Source organism: Ornithodoros turicata, chromosome 7, assembly GCF_037126465.1.
Source record: "Ornithodoros turicata isolate Travis chromosome 7, ASM3712646v1, whole genome shotgun sequence".
Lineage (NCBI taxonomy): Eukaryota > Metazoa > Arthropoda > Arachnida > Ixodida > Argasidae > Ornithodoros > Ornithodoros turicata.
Genome location: NC_088207.1, coordinates 46,248,409 through 46,264,880, shown reverse-complemented (window position 1 = coordinate 46,264,880; position 16,472 = coordinate 46,248,409). Strand labels below are relative to the sequence as shown.

Genomic DNA, 16,472 nt, shown 5'->3' with positions numbered 1-16,472 from the left:
AATACATTTAACAAAAAGATTTTACAACAAATTAAAAGCTTTCCATAAGAATATAACAGGGATATAACATCAGCGTATATAAACGTGTTTAGCACACAAAGATGCAGCCAATTTTTTCTGCTTCACATCAGCAAAGTAGTAGTTTTTAGGTGGTGCTAATGAAAGAGTTCGCCGTTGGCGGCCTCACAGAGGTGGGCAACGTCACGACTGACGCCCTGGGGAGTGTGCGTCCCTGGCAGACTTCTAAGGGAACTGTGTCGACATATGTCTGAAAGCGTCCGAGGAAAACCCAGGAAAAACCCGAGACAGCACAGCCGGCATAATTATAGGTCAATATTATTAAGATGCGAAGATAACCTATCAAACACGAACGCCATCTTCAGTTTTTGGAACGAAGCAAAAGCGGAACAAATTGTGCAGTCAACACACTATACGATTCTAAAAGTACGTGATCAGAGAATATAAATGCAGCGCTGAATAATTCTCGGCGCCAAAACATTACGCAGAGGGGGGATATTTGACGCCTTGCAAAGTACGCGCGGGCGAAATATCCACGCAAACGTGATCCGAGCGGCAAATGTGGCGATAACGAGCGCGACAGGAAAGATATCCCCGTCTGATAAAGCGTCGAACGGGTGCCAGATTGACGATGGCGTTTACTTACTGTTTAATTTAATGTCTGGCTGGTATGTGTCATTAAACATACCTCCATGTGGAGATCTTCGGAGGCGCTCAATACTTCTGCGATACCAATCAGCGATACCAATGGCAACTAAACACAATGTACTTGAGTAATTGTGCAATACGTAATTACGTACCTTTTCGTACCAGGTCTACTTGTGTAAAGGACAAATACTTCATAATTATATCCGATTCCTGTGTAATGCCAATGACTTCTCTCCGTTCTCTCCGAGACTCCGGCTTCTTTTTTCTTTTTTTTTTACAGGACGGACTTCTCCTGCATTCTCTTGGGCCTGAGTACCAAAAATCTACTTAGCTGGGCCACGAAAAGAAATTGGGAGAGATGTGTCTGACCCCAGTAATTTTAATTCATAATAACAAAAAAATACTTAAAAGAAAACGAAAATGCGCGACCGTGATAAAACCCAGCTTTTGAATTATACAGCTTGACATCTGCCTGGCATCCTCTAACCGCAAACGTATTATGTTCATGTGTAAGCACGTGCAAGGAGGATCTCGTGATTTCTCTACCCAATACAGTGCCGTGACTGCAGCGCTCCTCATGGATAGTGTACTACTCGGCAAACTATGGTGGCTCCACCATCAGCGAACAGTGAAGGTACAGGGACATACGCATCAGGGTGTTTTCATATGTTTTAAAGGTATATCAAGTTGACTTGTACACAGCTTTAACATTTTCCTTCGCTGTTATTCACAGTAAACATATCCGCCCCCCCCCTCCCCCTATGTGCAAAGCACCTGAACTGAAGTACCTGAAGAACTGAATTGCAAGTAACTTCGTTCCTTTTTCCCCCTTTTTACCGAACACACAGCACTTAAAACGATCTGAGCCTGTGTCATGTGGGTGAGCCAAGGGCGCGAGGCTCGAGATTGCAAGAGATCTCCGGCCATTGGAGCGGATCTTCCGGGAAAACTCCTATCTTTCACGCGCACATGTAGATGTGGCGCACAGCCTCTTCGGGAGAGTTTTTACAGTGCATACTTAGTTCGGCTAGAATTTGTCACGGCGACACTGGCGCCGGCTTTCTCCCCTGGTGGCGGGCGGAGGGAAAGTTTTCCAGTATATCCTACAAGCGTATAGAAGACGATGTTGACTATTTCACACGTCATCGCGTGAATTCTGTCTTGTGTTCGACCTACCTCAGTGAATGTGTATGTACAAAGACTGATGAAATAACCGCAAGAAACTGCGAAATAAGTCAAGTAAATGCTGGAAATAACTTATCCTTGCCACCACAGGTGGCACTGCGATGGCAGTGAGCGAGGCCGTTCCCTGGGCAGCCGAACGAGCCTATAACGCGCGTGTTATACACAGGAACATACGGTATATTCAGGGCCGGCGAGAGTGTGGGGCAGCCGGGGATGGCGCCCCAAGGTCCGGGCCTCTTGAGGTGCCAGCACTACCCAAAGGCCCGTCGTATTCAAATAAAGTAGAAATACTTAGACCTATATGTCACCGAGACGCGAGGAGGAGGCCCGTAATCTCTCTCGCCGGGCCTGGGTATATTTGTAAAAAAGTGACCTTAGCTTTAGCCCAGTAAGCTACGACTTCAAGTAGTGTTTTGTAGCTTAGTTATTCTTTGACGTAACTTTCCAGGTTAACCCCCTTCAGTGAAGTATAAAGCAGAATACTCAACGATGATCAAGCAGGAGCTTTCGTATCACAACTTCTCGTCCGGAATTAAAGAGTTTGGAGTTACTTACAGGCCCCACAAAAAGAAATGGAAAATAAGAAGAAAGAGATAGCGAATAAAACGCAGAGAATGCGTAAAAAAATACGACAATCTTTGAGTCTTTACCCGTATCAGTGGATTTCTTTGCCAGCGCCACACGAAAAAACCGGGTTACCGAGGGGCATTACCAGAACCGCTAGAGGCCAGTGTGGAACTGGTTTACAGAACCACTTTCGTCCCCGTATCTCTTTCGCCTACTTCCTTTCCAAGCGTTGTACAACCGGCCGAAAGTCGATTCCAGTTATTAAGATTTTTCATCCTCCAGCGAGAGGAGCCGTCACGAGGAAGCTCTCAAGAAGAGAGGACTGGTTCTGCAACGACGAGCGCAAATACTATAGGCGTACAAAGCTTATATGTGAGGAGAGAGGAGGAGAAAGCCCCTGTTTGTACATCTCTCTCTTTCGACGCGAGAGTGGTCGGTACAAGTATGCAAGCTGTGCGTTGCACCAACAAGAGAAGAAGGAGTGACCTCGACCTTGCTTTGCAGCAAGCACTGCGCATTACTCCACTCATGTTGTCTGCGTTTTCCTAGAATGTCAAGGTGAATGAGTGGAAAAACGTTCAGTTGTTCAAACCTTAATATTACGGCCTACATATGCGTAAAAATAAGAGTGGAAGTTATGTAGGACACAACTTACATTATAAGTGAAGACAATGAAGAGCAACGCGGGATGCAGGAGGAAAAACAGATGAACATATAGAAATGCGAAAGTGAATTTGAAGTCAAGAACCTGTGTGTACTGGGGTAGCCAGTTTGACTTCGTCGAAACTTACATCCCCATTTTTTTCTTTATTCACATCACATCACATCACATCAAGAACCTGTTTATGATGTGGTCTGCGATTAGAGGCGGATCCATGATTTTTCTGAGAGGGGGGTCCTGCCTTGGACAGCATGTTATTACACTACCAAGGTCAATTGAAACTCTATGTAACGATTGAAATTGAGGGGGGGGGGCAGGCCATCCCTTAGGACCCACCCTCCCCCCTAAATCCGTCCCTGTCCGCGATCGCACTCGTCCAGAAGGGGCAGGAAATGGCAACAGTTTGCCTGGTTCACGTGTGAACACTAAGTATGAAACAGAGAAAGTGTAATCGACATAGACGTATAGGCTAATCAAAGGCTGTGTTCACCTGCATTTTGTATGCACGAGCAGTACAGGTAGAAATAATAAATAAAAAGCATCAGAATAAGTCTAACACCATCTCACATCTCCTACCGTTTTAAAATGTCGGCTCAGGGCGTATGCATAGCTACGTTTTATGACTTTGGGTGTGCGTTCTTTTTCTGAATTCTCAATGAGTATCTTCCACGCCAGTGTCTACCTTGCTGCTTATTTATATTTGGATCTACGCATCAGCAGCCATACGTGTCATCCGCTCATGTATGCGCCTCAGCTTTCTCCTATGCAAGAATGCAGTAAATCAGTCAGCGATGGTACGACAGTTTGCGAGTGGTTTCGTAGTAACTGTTTGAGGTAGAGAATAGAACGTTGACGAATGCCTTAACCAGATGTCTGGATCGAATTATTAGCACGTTTCTTGATTCTCTTGATTTCGTGCTTCGCTCCATTTCTGAATACCATTCGTGACGCAGCTTCCGAAAGTCGTTTCCACTATCCTCGCTTGCTTTTTAAACATCCTTTCTTTCCCCTTCCTAGTATTTGCCGGTGACTGGACAAGAAAGTCGAGGCAGGAAAGTAAGCGACTGGCACTCTAGAAAACATGAGCTTACTCACGTAAACTGTAATAAGGAAAGATAAACTTAAATACAAGACATCATCCGGGGTGCGCCGTCTGGAAAGGTTGAGGTTAGGTGCATGGGGGTTAATGCAATGGGATGCAGTTTTGCTGTTTCTATTCACTTCGCTTGGTTTGCGATTTCTCTCAACTGCGTTGGCAGTTTCCATTTCGCGACAGACCCCCCTTGTGAGGCGATATGATGCTTTTACCGACTTCTTGAACCACACCGGACTTTGCTGTTTTACGTGCAATAACGCCACGATTGTTCTTAAAAAACTACGCTCAGTGCAGCCTCTCATCTGTACTTCATCAATAGGACTGTGGGTGTGCACCGGAGGGAAAGTTTGACGTCGAGACCAACTGCGTACTAATCCATCCCACAGTCTTCTCCTGGGGAGCCTCACCCCTCTTGCACAGTTTGTTCCCCCCGCCCGTTCTGGGGCGACAACAGCTACAGTCTTCCTGGCGAGAAAACTGCCACTTGGCAGCTTCGCTATCAACACCGCTACAAGCGGAAGTGACTCACACACACACTTGTTCCCTGGCTCAATTTTGGAGATAAAAAAAAAAGACAGAAGCTGACGGAAGGACGACGGAGGTAAAGAGCGGCACTAGTGGCGCCATCTGTGATCGAGCAGTGGCAACATTCATGAGCAAAACATCACAGCGCTGCAGCCGCGAGCACGAGAGAAGGGGGAAAAAAGAATGAAAGCAAAAGTAAACTGTGTTCGGTTTTGTTTACAATGACTGCTCATGTGTTCTGAAACCTCATGCGACGAGGTTGCTGTTGTGTCATTGGTCAAGGTCTCTACGCTCGTGTTGGTAACATGAAACATCATACATGCACAGTTCAGCAGTGCATAGCACCGCATAATACGTTGCAGCACTTTTAACCGTTTTGTATGACTAATCTTCTGGAGTTCAGCGTGCTATGTATAAAGCCGACGGTGCTCACGTTGTCCAAATGTTTACGAGAAAAGAAGCAAAATACGCTTTGAAGGTATCGCAAAGCTGACTTATTATAGCACGCGCTCTACGAAGTATGTTTAGGAATATGAGCGCAGTTTTGAATATGACCTGTGCAAAGACCGACCCAGAAATAGGCTAGCGCGCTAACCGAGAACGCTTGCGGTACTTGTGGTGCTTTGTTAGCTAATAAAATGGGTTAGAAGTGGGGAGATGACTTTATATTACTGATAACTATTGGAATTGCGCAGGATTTCTTGTAACAATAGCAGGAACATCATACAAGTTGGAACAACTTGGAACTCTGTAGAAGGCCTGTACCCGTATCTCCCGGTGCTACTTGGCCCTACTGAGCGCTACTGAGGCACTGGGGCACTACTGAGGTCACGACTACGCTGCTACGATTTCCTCGGGAAGCTGAACTCTTGAGCACTCTGCGATACCTCGCTGATGACTGCCTGCACAGCACTAGTGAATGAGCTGTCTTCGTCTATATTTCTGTATATATTTCTGTGTTTGTTTGTTTGTTTTTCTTCTTTTGTCATTCCCTTTTACTTTATTTTTGGGAATAGCAAGCCTCTAGTATGGCTAACCTTGCCTTTTTATTTTTCAACCATTAAATATATCCTCTCCCCCCCCCCCCCTCCCCCGTGTCTGCTAATTTTTCTGGCCTTTCTGACAGTTTTTCTCCTTCCCCTTTTTCCTTTTTTTTTTTTTTTGAGGGCACTTAGGGACGCCTGGCGGTGCTCCCTGGAGGTAAAATCCTTGCTAATAACCGTGCTCGCGCGTTGTGCGTGCACCTTTAATTACTCCCGCAGCTTCTCACGCCGTCATTATCGACGACACAGCCAGGAACACAGAGGACAGAAACCGAGGAACACACAACCTCCTCTCTCCCACCGTCCTTGTTTTGAAAGCGCACATCAGCCAAAAGAGCGGGCGAGGTGCACAACAAGTCAACAAGTGTCCCGCCGGTGCCGGTATCAGGCATCGCGAAGAGACGTCAACGTATGACATCCCGACCTTGAATCGTGAATCTTGAAACCGAAGGGCAACGCCAGAGCCGGATACTCCCACACACAGTGCATCTTGCGAAGAAGTAGCCCCCCTGGAAATATTTACCCGATGGAACACCGTTTTTGTCTCCGGGTCCCTAAATATATCCTCCCCCGAAACAGTTTTCCCAGGGAGTTGAAGGTTTACTTGATTGGATCCTAACGATCTTTAGGACTGCCATATACACCAATGCGCCACAGACGCCATCTAAGGCAGACTTTTCTTCCTTGTATACCCGGCGTATAGAGACAAACTGTACGGGCGACGTCTTTCGGATGAAAATAGCATCACTTTCAACACGAAGGTAGCGGAAGCTTTTTGGCGTCTATATAATATTTGCAGCTGTGTCTGGCAAAGCTTCCAAGCCACCACTTTGTGGGTCAGCTCGCGTAAAAGACGTTTTGCTTTATTTTTTCTCCCTTTGACTGTGGGTCTTTTAGTGTCATAAAATTGTAAGGAAAAAATTTTGCAGAAAAGTAAAATGTGCGCTCCCTGAGGAGGTGTTAAAATAGCTGCGGCGTACAGCAGTGTCCAAAAGGAAAATGTCAATCAATTAGAACTGTACGTGCAAAATAAGTTCGTGAGTATAGTGCAGCGATTGAAAGCATACAGCGCGGCGGGAGTCGAACCACACACCTCTCGATTGCCGGACGAGTGAGCTTGTTTATTTATTTATTTATTTATCTCAAAACTTACTCGAGTGCGATCACTACTGTGCGTCTCAGCTTTAGTACAATTACTTTCCATCATATCTTAAAGTTGTCAGCGTCGTTGTCAGCCCTCATAGGTGCATGGAGCCGTATATGATTCCGATTTATTCTTCACACTGAACTTTATAAGCGATTTTGTGACTGCTACCCTCCGTATCAGTTTCTGCTACGAGGGTTCTAAAATATTAATTTTATTTTATGGTATTTCCTCTGTCAGCGCTACGGGCTGGGACAGGTACTCTGAGGAAAAACAGATATTTTAGTCATTTTATAGGAACTAGATGCACGGAAGTTTCTCCGAAGTTTAAACTGGGGATGTAATTGCAATCTAGGAGACTAGGAGCTGTAACTGCTCCCCAAGCTGGCATCAGCTGCTGGCCGGCATCAGCCCCATCTCATCATCGTATCTCTATTTGTGTGTGTGTGTGTGTGTGTGTGTGTGTGTGTGCTCCCCAATTAAATTATTTTTTCCAGAATCAATGCACCTTATCTACCGCTCTGGACTCTTTGGGTTGGTGCCAGCTGTAGAGGGAGAATACAGTCGATGAATAACTCGCCGCATAGATTTCCCTCCACCAGAAAAGAAAATGACGTTGTGTGGCCACCGGTGCGTTATACAATTTTCGGTTCGAGTTGCCTGGATCTCTATGAGAACTCTGGAACTGTAGTTATGGGAAGTCCAGTGATGAAAATGACGACATGGTATTTCTTATAATAATAATTGGGTGTAGATTGGGGATGGGTATTTCCTTCTTCTATCTAATCTAATATGGAGTATGTATTAGATTGTAATTTGTAACTTATACACCCTCGTTCGATCTTTTCTTCCTAGTTTCAATGAGTGTCTCTAGACTGCAGACATGGCAGAGGTGGTGCATATACCGTGCAACCGTTCATTTTCATAGGAACTTATTACATGAACAGGTTTCACTTTTTATGTGGTTTTCATTATTTTCGTTGTGCTACGTTCTTTGCTTCTTCTTTCTTGTTTATGCGCACTTCATGGAAGGGGGCTATTTCGTCGAGTGCGTCTCGCATGAGCTGCGGCTTCTGCAGGTGCAAGCAAATCATATCCGGAACAGTGGCGGAAACCATGCTTCTCAGTCTCCATGCAGTACGCGTACAGACGGATCAACTCCGGAGCTCTTTCCCTACGTATATGCAACAATAAACTCGGGAGCAGGTGGTACCCAAGACACGGAACATACAGTTTCATTTCTTTTTCTTGAAATCACGGGAGCGAGACACGGAAAAGACAATGGCGCAGCGTGCTTTGAGAGCTCTACAGGGTACGTCCAGGTGCTTTTGGTTGCGGAAGATTTGGGTTTGCGAGAGGATATTCTTAATGAAGCATGTATGTTCTGGTGTTGGCTGGGAAATGAGAGATTAAGTCGTGAAAGCGAGGTACCCATAAAGTATTGGATGCACGCTAAATGGTATAGCCCGTTACATGTTTAGAGCGTAGTGTACAAAACGGCACTGAGTTCGTAGTCATTCCACAAAGGTGACAAATCTTTCCTTGTGTTACGTCTACTCCCATTTTCCTTTCGTTTGATTGCCAGTGGTGTCGTACTGGACACACAAAGGTGACAGCAGGGGTGGAACCAGAGCCTCGGTTTGGGAAAGGGGGTTTCTTTGTCGGAGTGCGTAGTGGGGGAGGGGAGAGAGCGAAATCTAATGTATAAATTGACGTTTTGGGGGCGATGCCCCCCCCCCCCCCTCCTGGAACCGCCACTGGGTCACAGTTAAAGTTGGTTTCCTCCTTGAACTTACACAATGTTGCAGGTTTGTCGATAAAAAACACACTTCGCCAGCACTGAAACCGGACGCTGTTCGCCTAACAACCCCTAATCGCATTAAATACCACTATTCACCCACCGTAACCGTTTCCCCATAAGACAACATACCCTCTATTTATTTTTTTTTTTTTTTATCTCCGCTTTCAGACACGTGTGTGCGACCGACCAAACAGGCTTGAGCGCGATTGTCTTGTATTTTCTCCGCTAGTTGCTTTTCCTTTTTCCTGCCGCGAGAGGCAGCACTTTCCTCTCGGCGCAGCGACCAATCAAAATACAGCAGAGGAGAAACGCTGTGCAATTTACGCATCAAGGTCAGCAGTGTTGTGGAGCTTCTGCGATCTTTCGCCGGCAGCCATCTTTCTCTAGCCTCGTAGCTATAAACGACGGCGAAAGTAATTTCTGAACGCCGGCAACATTGAGCTGGATGCCCTTGACGGCCCGCACTGCCAATTAGTAGAAGAAAACAAAAACAAGAAAAGAGCGTTTCCCAATATGTAGATAATTCCTTTTTCTTCTAGGTGCCACGATTATTACAGGCTTTCCAGGCAGAAATGATACGTAGATAATGGCTGCCGATAATCGAGCTATGATTTGAGGGTACACGGTACCTTCAAGAGGGGGGATGCGGCTATACGGCAACGAGCGCGCAGGAAAAGGAGGGACCATCTCCGTGAGGGTAATAGTTCCTTCGCTAATCTCCACTGGAGTTGTTGCAAAACGGAGTTTTTTTTCTTTTTCATTTTTTTTTCTCTTGGCGTCCGATGCGATGTAGCCATGCAGAAAGCGATGCATCATTTGCGCGCATGATTATGAAGATTGATCAGCGGAAGGAACGACGCGTGCGGCTATTTTGGGTACTACTCTGAATTTATTAGTATTCCAAAGGAGGTGGCTTAAAAGGCTTTCCCTGGAGGAAAGATATCAATTTAGTGCAGCGTCTTGCACAGGGTTGCACAACGAACGACGCGACGTTAATTCGTTGTGTCGAACGTAACGTTGCCTTCATGCACGGATGCACAAAGCGTTGTTGAACGGACAGGTGCGGTTTGACTCCAGATTTAGATGTATACTAGATCAGGTTTCTAGATTCATTACTGAGCAGCAGGCGGAGCTCCCTACCAGCGGCACTCGTTGGTGGTAGCCAAGGTCGTGCTGAGGACTGGGAGGTGGTGGGTTCGAATCCTACCACCGGCTCTGCTGTCTGAGGTTTTCCCTGGGTCTTCCGAAGACTTCCCAGACGAATGTCGGCACAGTTCCCCCTGAAGTCGGCCCAGGACGCATACTGACACCCCTGTCGCCTACTCCTTCCTGCTGTCCTCTCTCTCCACCTGTCCACATCTATATCATTGGTCCGGACCACCGCCACCCAAACCCACACCCCATGTCCGTGCAAGGCTTCTCCGGGTTCAAAGGGGGCATCTTCGTTGAGTTTGAGTTTGAATATACGTCAGAAAAGGGAAGATATTGAACAGAACGAGTGAAGTCGGCCCAGGCGAAAAATGTGCGAAGGTAAGTGCCCACGCAGCCCTCCTGCCACGCGCCGCACACCGGTAAGCGCGTGGACAACACTCCGCACACTCGTCGCCCGCCACGCGCGGGAAAAAAATACGCGAGTGAAGCCGGCCCAGACGTCACGGTGGCGCTGCCCTGGCGGAGCTGCCTGTAAATCGCCCAGACCTATTACTGCTTGCGTGAGTTACTAACAAACTTCTTATTCCCCCATTCGTCACCCCCGAATTGTGCATCCCCATATCCGATCACCTTCCTTTGCAATGAAAATGAACCTTGTGTGAGGACACAATCAAAAAGCCGTACAAAAATTCCCAAACTTGCGCAATATGGCTTCCAACAATGTGCAGCTTCTCCGATGATTGTTTTCGAAGGCGTGAGGCGACGTGTGTCGGCGTAAAGCGCATAATATTTCCATAGTCCGTATGCTCGATAATTGGACACTTGCACAGATATATAGTATACGCCCTCATGAAACGGAGGAGTTGCGTTGTGATTTACAAATCAATTGGCGTAATGCACAAAGGTTGCGCCATATCTGACGACATCCATGCAGCCGTTCGTGGAAGAACTTCAATTCTAATCACAGTTGTATACGGGGGTGGGGGTGGGGGGTTTGTCCGCCAGAAAAACCCCAGCTATCCACCATACCCTGGTGACGTCAGTAGCGACGCAATCTGTTGTACATATGACGCTACGCGATTTTTATCTCGCATACAAACGTCACCTGGAATCGGGCCAATAATCATAAGAGGAGTGGACAGTTCCAGCGGAGGTGAAATTAAAAGTGGGTGGTAACGAGTCCTGGTATTGCACTGCATCTCACGAGCCAGTTCACCGAACGTGACTGACGGGCTCGCACTGGCACAACGCCACACTGAGGTGTCGTCGATAGGCCTGCATATAAAACATGATTTTTAAAAATGGCTGCACGATGTGACGTGTCCACGTCCTTTCGGCATTTTCAATATACCCAAGGAGAGTTGTGTTTGTTACTGAAACTGAAGCCGTTACTGAAAACTGAGACCGTTACTGAAAATAAAATGTCCTTCGTTTCAGGTTTCTCATCTCGCCACAAATTACAACATGCACGGATGCCTTCACATCAAACTGCAACTGCCAGTATTTTATCGTTTTGGGATGTCTTACAGAACTCCTTCGTCGGGCAATTTCGGTTGCCTTTTGCCTGTAGTTTCGTTACTGCGTCAGGCACAGTAGACATCCACGTCATCCCCAGCATCACTCACCATGGAAAAAACGAAAAAAGACGGGATGCAGTAGTGTAGTAGTAGTGTTCTTTATTTGTCTATTTTATTTAGGGGGAAAGATTTATGTTAGGAGTAGCAGAACCTGTCGGGAGACGACCTCAATTTTTCCTGTTTTTACAAGCAAACAAACCACGCGATGCAGAGTTCGAGGCAAATATATACAGGTTGCATTTAAAAAAATCGTTACATATCTTTTTTTAAATAAGCTGTGAGAGTGGCAACGATGCCATTTGTGCAGGCGGGTTATGCGGACGGCCGGACGTCTTGTTAGAAAGTGTTCTTAACTACTAGACGACTAATTAGCTGAAATTCATTAATTAACCTATTAATTAGACGCTTTCTGGGAAATGCGAGATAGCAGAATTGCTAAATTTTGCTATGCAAACGAGCCGAAACCAGAACTACACACTAGACTGACTGCTTTCTAGCCCAGATCGCTGTCTATAGCTCTTATCCAATCCAATCCAAGGCAGTGTCGTTTCTGCGCTAGAGAAGTGCGTAGTTCTGGGGCCGTTTGCATAAAACGAAACTGAGATGAGAACGATCCCACGGTGAGTTCGCACTCAAATGAGTGAAGTGTCAGATTTGAGGCAGAGACGATTGCATAAACCATTTTGAGACCGTTCTCTTCTCATACTTACGTGTGGCCGAATTTGCTAATAGTCAAGCTAATCGAGTTACTCTGCCGGAGATAAATTATATTGTTGCGCCACCAGGTGCCGCTTGTAGGGCTCCTGTAGTTTCGGGTTCGGCTCGGAGCACTACTTGTTGCGATGTGGAGCGATGTGAGTAGCTACAGCAGTCAATGAGATCAACCACATAGCACGGGCCTTAAAGATATGGTTCTTAGGTGAAATACGACTACAGCGCGTGTGCTTAGCGAATTATCACGTCGTCAACAACACAAACGCTGCATTTGAACGATTGGTCTTTCCTTGTAACCGGCGGCATACTACACCGATGCAAGTCCCCCCATATCATAACAACCTGCAAACAACATATTATTATGCGAAACAACACTGTACCCTAGAAACAGAAACATGTCTCCTCCACGTTTCACGCGACCCCTTCCGGGAATTTACGACTAGACACGAGAAAAAGAAACGCCACAACAGCTTCAAATATACGCTCTCCACCTCATAGCGAGGCTTATATGCCCCCCCCCCCCCCCCCCACACACACACACACACAAAAAAAAAAACTGAAATGCCCCTCCCCGCCCGCTTTTGTATATCTGAGGTCACCATCTTCAAGAACCGTAGCGCCGTCTAACGGAGCCCGCATATACATATGCTGCACACAAAAGCGAAAGATCATGCGCTACGTCATTCCGAACTTTTTATAGCCGCTAGATCCTTGTCTGCATTGCAGACTTTGACGACGTCTCGGACGTAAAGAAAGCCGGAACGGCCGGCGCAATTTGTCCGATTCTGGTCACGAAATTACGTGGCGTGAGATTTTGCCGTCCAACCGGTCCTGCCTGTAGTCACGAGACGTGGTTCGTGCGGATTGAATTAGAGAACGCAGGTCTACGCCTGTCGATGCCTGCGCTTGAAAGATTGCGCGAACGCGCGTACGCGTGAATCACACGCTGACTGCATAATACGAGTGTCTGGTTGCACGCGCCACTGCTGGTGGTGTTGTTAGCTCCTTCTTTCATCGGTTGTTACAAAAAGTAGGTTTGAGAAATTAGTTGGAGCACACGCACAGGTGAGACTCGCTGATCGCACAAAGGACGTATGGCCCATTAAGAACCGGACACGGAGAGCAACGCGCGCGCGCAAACACACAATGGAGGTGTTGAATACTGAGTGATTTGTTTTCATCCATTCGTTATGTCGGGAATTAAGCGCTCGTATTGAGCTGCATATTAGGTTCGGCACTTGTAAGAGCGCGGGATTGATTGGAATCCGGCGTAGAAATGCAGAAAAGGTGATCGACGTTCCTCTGCTTTAGTATACTGCTCGGCGTTAATGATCGAACCGTGTGAGAGATGTAAGAGGAACAAACAAGGCGAAAATTCTGGGCATAGCGGAAGTCGTACGCAAGGCAATCAATGAGGCGTTAATGGCAAAAGGGCTGTAAAGGTCTAACGCGTCGTTTGTGCCTCCCACCCTCCATCCAAGGAAACACCATGAAAACGCCAAGGAAACAACACGTAGGTTGACACTTCCATTAAAGCATTCATTTCTCAAGGGGGCAAAGTACGTAAATATCTTGGTGTTGCCATCGGTAGCGCATTGCGGTGAACAAAGTAGCCCGGTCCTGAGTTCTCAAACATCGTACACCATGTGCCCTTCGCAGTTGAGCTATGGTCTTGCTAATGCTAAAGGAACGCAACAACCTTGCATTAGGTGGAACGACAAAGAACACACTGGACTGCCCACCTGTTTTTTGAAGCAACCGCTGCATACTGTACCCTAACGATTCGCCACGGTTAACAACCCAGGATATTGTTCGGTTTGTAAGAGGAACACACAGAAACCGACAGAAACGCCTTCACCGGTTCCAAAAACGCGGCAAAGCTTCCCAAAGACTGATAAGATAGCGGTGTTTCACAGATTTGCGACAAGAGTAAGAAAAACACTTGAATGACTAACAGCCACGGTGGAAAACCCAAGTTATCCAATCAGCACAATGCACTGAAACAGTGCATAGGCGTGATTCAACGTCCTTTTCGCTCCCTTGGACGTGTGCGAAAGGAAGCGTCACACTGATAAGACCACTGATTGGGGCATGAGGCATTCTATTTTCTATTTTTTTTTTTTTTTGCCCTTTTATGTTTTTTTTCTTTCTTTCTTTTTTTCGCAGGGCGGGCATTCAGAGATTAACTGTCAAATAAAAGGAAGAAACGTCGTAATATCGCATGCTATGCCGACGACGGTGCAAGAAGACAACTTGTAAAAGCAACCGGACAAAAGTCGCTTCGACTTCGGGTGCCCCAACATTTCTTGATGTCTTGATGACATATCCTGAAGTTCCTGGATCATTTTGTGAAAACTTCTACAGACCTATTCTCATGGTCGAATATATATTTTTTTTTAAGACCACGAAGCAACCAGACATAAACACGTCAACAATTTGTATTACACACACTTGTTCCTTGTTACTTCTTGCTGTACCGATAAATAAGTCGATAACGCGAGGGCCTTTGAAACTGAAACGGATGCGAAGCCTTGCGCAAGACGCTTGGAGAGAACTCGCAGAAATGCGAGCCACGTACACGTACTGCGTGAAAAACACTTTCATGCATGCGTCAACACAAGCGTCTCAACTCATATGGAATGAATAGTTCGCTGTGCATGGAGCAAATGCAAGAGTCGAGAGGTCGTTGAAATTTTATCCTTGATGAAGACTGAAAGGTCTCCCACATATGTATACATGGTTGCGCGCTTCCCATATCCGGTTAGAGCAGCTGTGGGACGTAAACAGGAGCATCATGTAACGCTCCCACTGTGTAACATGGAAAGATAGGTTCAAACTCAGTACAAGGGTATACTCGCTCGCGCACAAGGGTCGAGGTCTTTGCCTCGTACGGCCTTGCCCAGGTACACAGCCGTTACGTTTACTGTACTTTTGCGCCCCGCTAAGCACAGTTACGCACCAACTAACACTACCTTCACTTCTGGTTTCGTCACGTTTACGTTTGCCCAATGCGATCAAATGGGTGAACGGACAGTAAAAACAGCTGTACCCTCTGCGTCGTTCATACTTCATAGACACATTTGCACCTCGGTGCTAACACGGAATCAAAGTAAAGAAAAGTACCATTTGCTCCCCATTTGTTTATGGTCGTTTCCTTCAGACATTTCAAGAAAATTCGAAACGTTTTATTACTATTATTTTGTGTGTGTGTGTGTGTGTGTGTGTAGTGATGTGCCGATTTGTGCGTTGACCTTATGTCGTCAGTCGCGTGGCGCCGTGGCTTAGTTGGTTAAAGCGCCTGTCTAGTAAACAGGAGATCGTGGGTTCGAATCCCACCGGTGCCTTATGTGGGTTGTTTATATACCTCCCCCGAGGGCTTTGTTGACAAGTGAGTCAGATTTCAACGACGTTACATTTTTATTTCAAACTCAAGGGAGAGTACAGCGCTCCAGCGATTGGTACGGAAGAGTTATCAGTCGTGCCACGATAAACAATTGCTTGGTTTACTGTGGCCTCCTACTGAAGGCAAACGATACGAACAAAAGCTATCGGTAAGGCGAAGTGGTTTGCCACGTTCTTGCACATACTTTGTGGGTTAAAGCGACATCTGGTACACAATCTGTGTGCAATGTCTTCTTGCATGAAACCGTCTTACTGTTCACTTTTCTTTAATGTACGTGTAAGGTATGCCGAGGGCCTTCAGTACCATTCATCATACAGTCGATGACTTGAATTTTCTGGATCATGTTATGGGATATGGGCTGCTGTGCCAAGTTTTTGATGCATTTAGTCGTATTGTGCTGACGAATATGCTCACACGCCAGGCGGTGACTTGAACTGGGCAAAATTGTTTCACTGCTCGTGACAGCACCTCAAGGTGTGCTCGGTATACTCATCGTATCTCCAATCTCACGACCCTTCATTTGGCTGAGTCCTGCTCTTAGCCAGTCTCACTTCGATTTCTGAAAGTAGGGGTTTCTCCGCTAACGCCAACGTCCCTGCCAGTGGCTCCGTGCGTGAATTGGGAGTACCCCTTCTATTTTGTTTCAAAACGTGGATTCTGGAGCTCACACTGAGCTATGCTCGCGCAGAGACTATACTCACAGTTGCCAGCAGCGAGGCCATAAGCTGTTTCCTACCCTGATCCTGGGAATTTATGCAGGACCACGCCTTCTGTATTTACAAACGTTCTGGTGAGGAACTTAAAACTTTCCGGACTTTAGCTGTATGGTATGTAGCGCACCACTGCATGCCAGATGCTTCCTCTTCCCCTAATTTTCAACTACTTGATACTTTACTTGCGATTACGATAGGCGTCGCCTCAGGGTATGCTTTACCCGG

The 16,472-nt window shown here is 46.5% G+C and overlaps 1 protein-coding gene and 1 non-coding gene across 5 annotated transcripts in view; one reads left to right on the top strand and one right to left on the bottom strand.

Annotated features, from left to right (window-relative positions):
• The window catches only part of LOC135401300 (p53 and DNA damage-regulated protein 1-like), a 189,210-nt gene extending 175,231 nt beyond the window's left edge, over window positions 1-13,979 (bottom strand). For 2 of the 4 annotated variants that reach the window (XM_064633614.1, XM_064633617.1), the window contains exon 1: window positions 13,874-13,979. The gene's annotated coding sequence lies outside the window, so the exon portion shown is untranslated. The remainder of the gene's footprint in view (window positions 1-13,873) is intronic. The other 2 variants (XM_064633619.1, XM_064633616.1) reach the window with 2 other exon arrangements.
• A 1,422-nt stretch (window positions 13,980-15,401) lies between these two features.
• On the top strand, window positions 15,402-15,475 carry Trnat-agu (transfer RNA threonine (anticodon AGU)). The gene has a single exon. It is a non-coding gene; the product is annotated as a tRNA-Thr (tRNA).
• The last annotated feature ends 997 nt before the right edge of the window (window positions 15,476-16,472 follow it).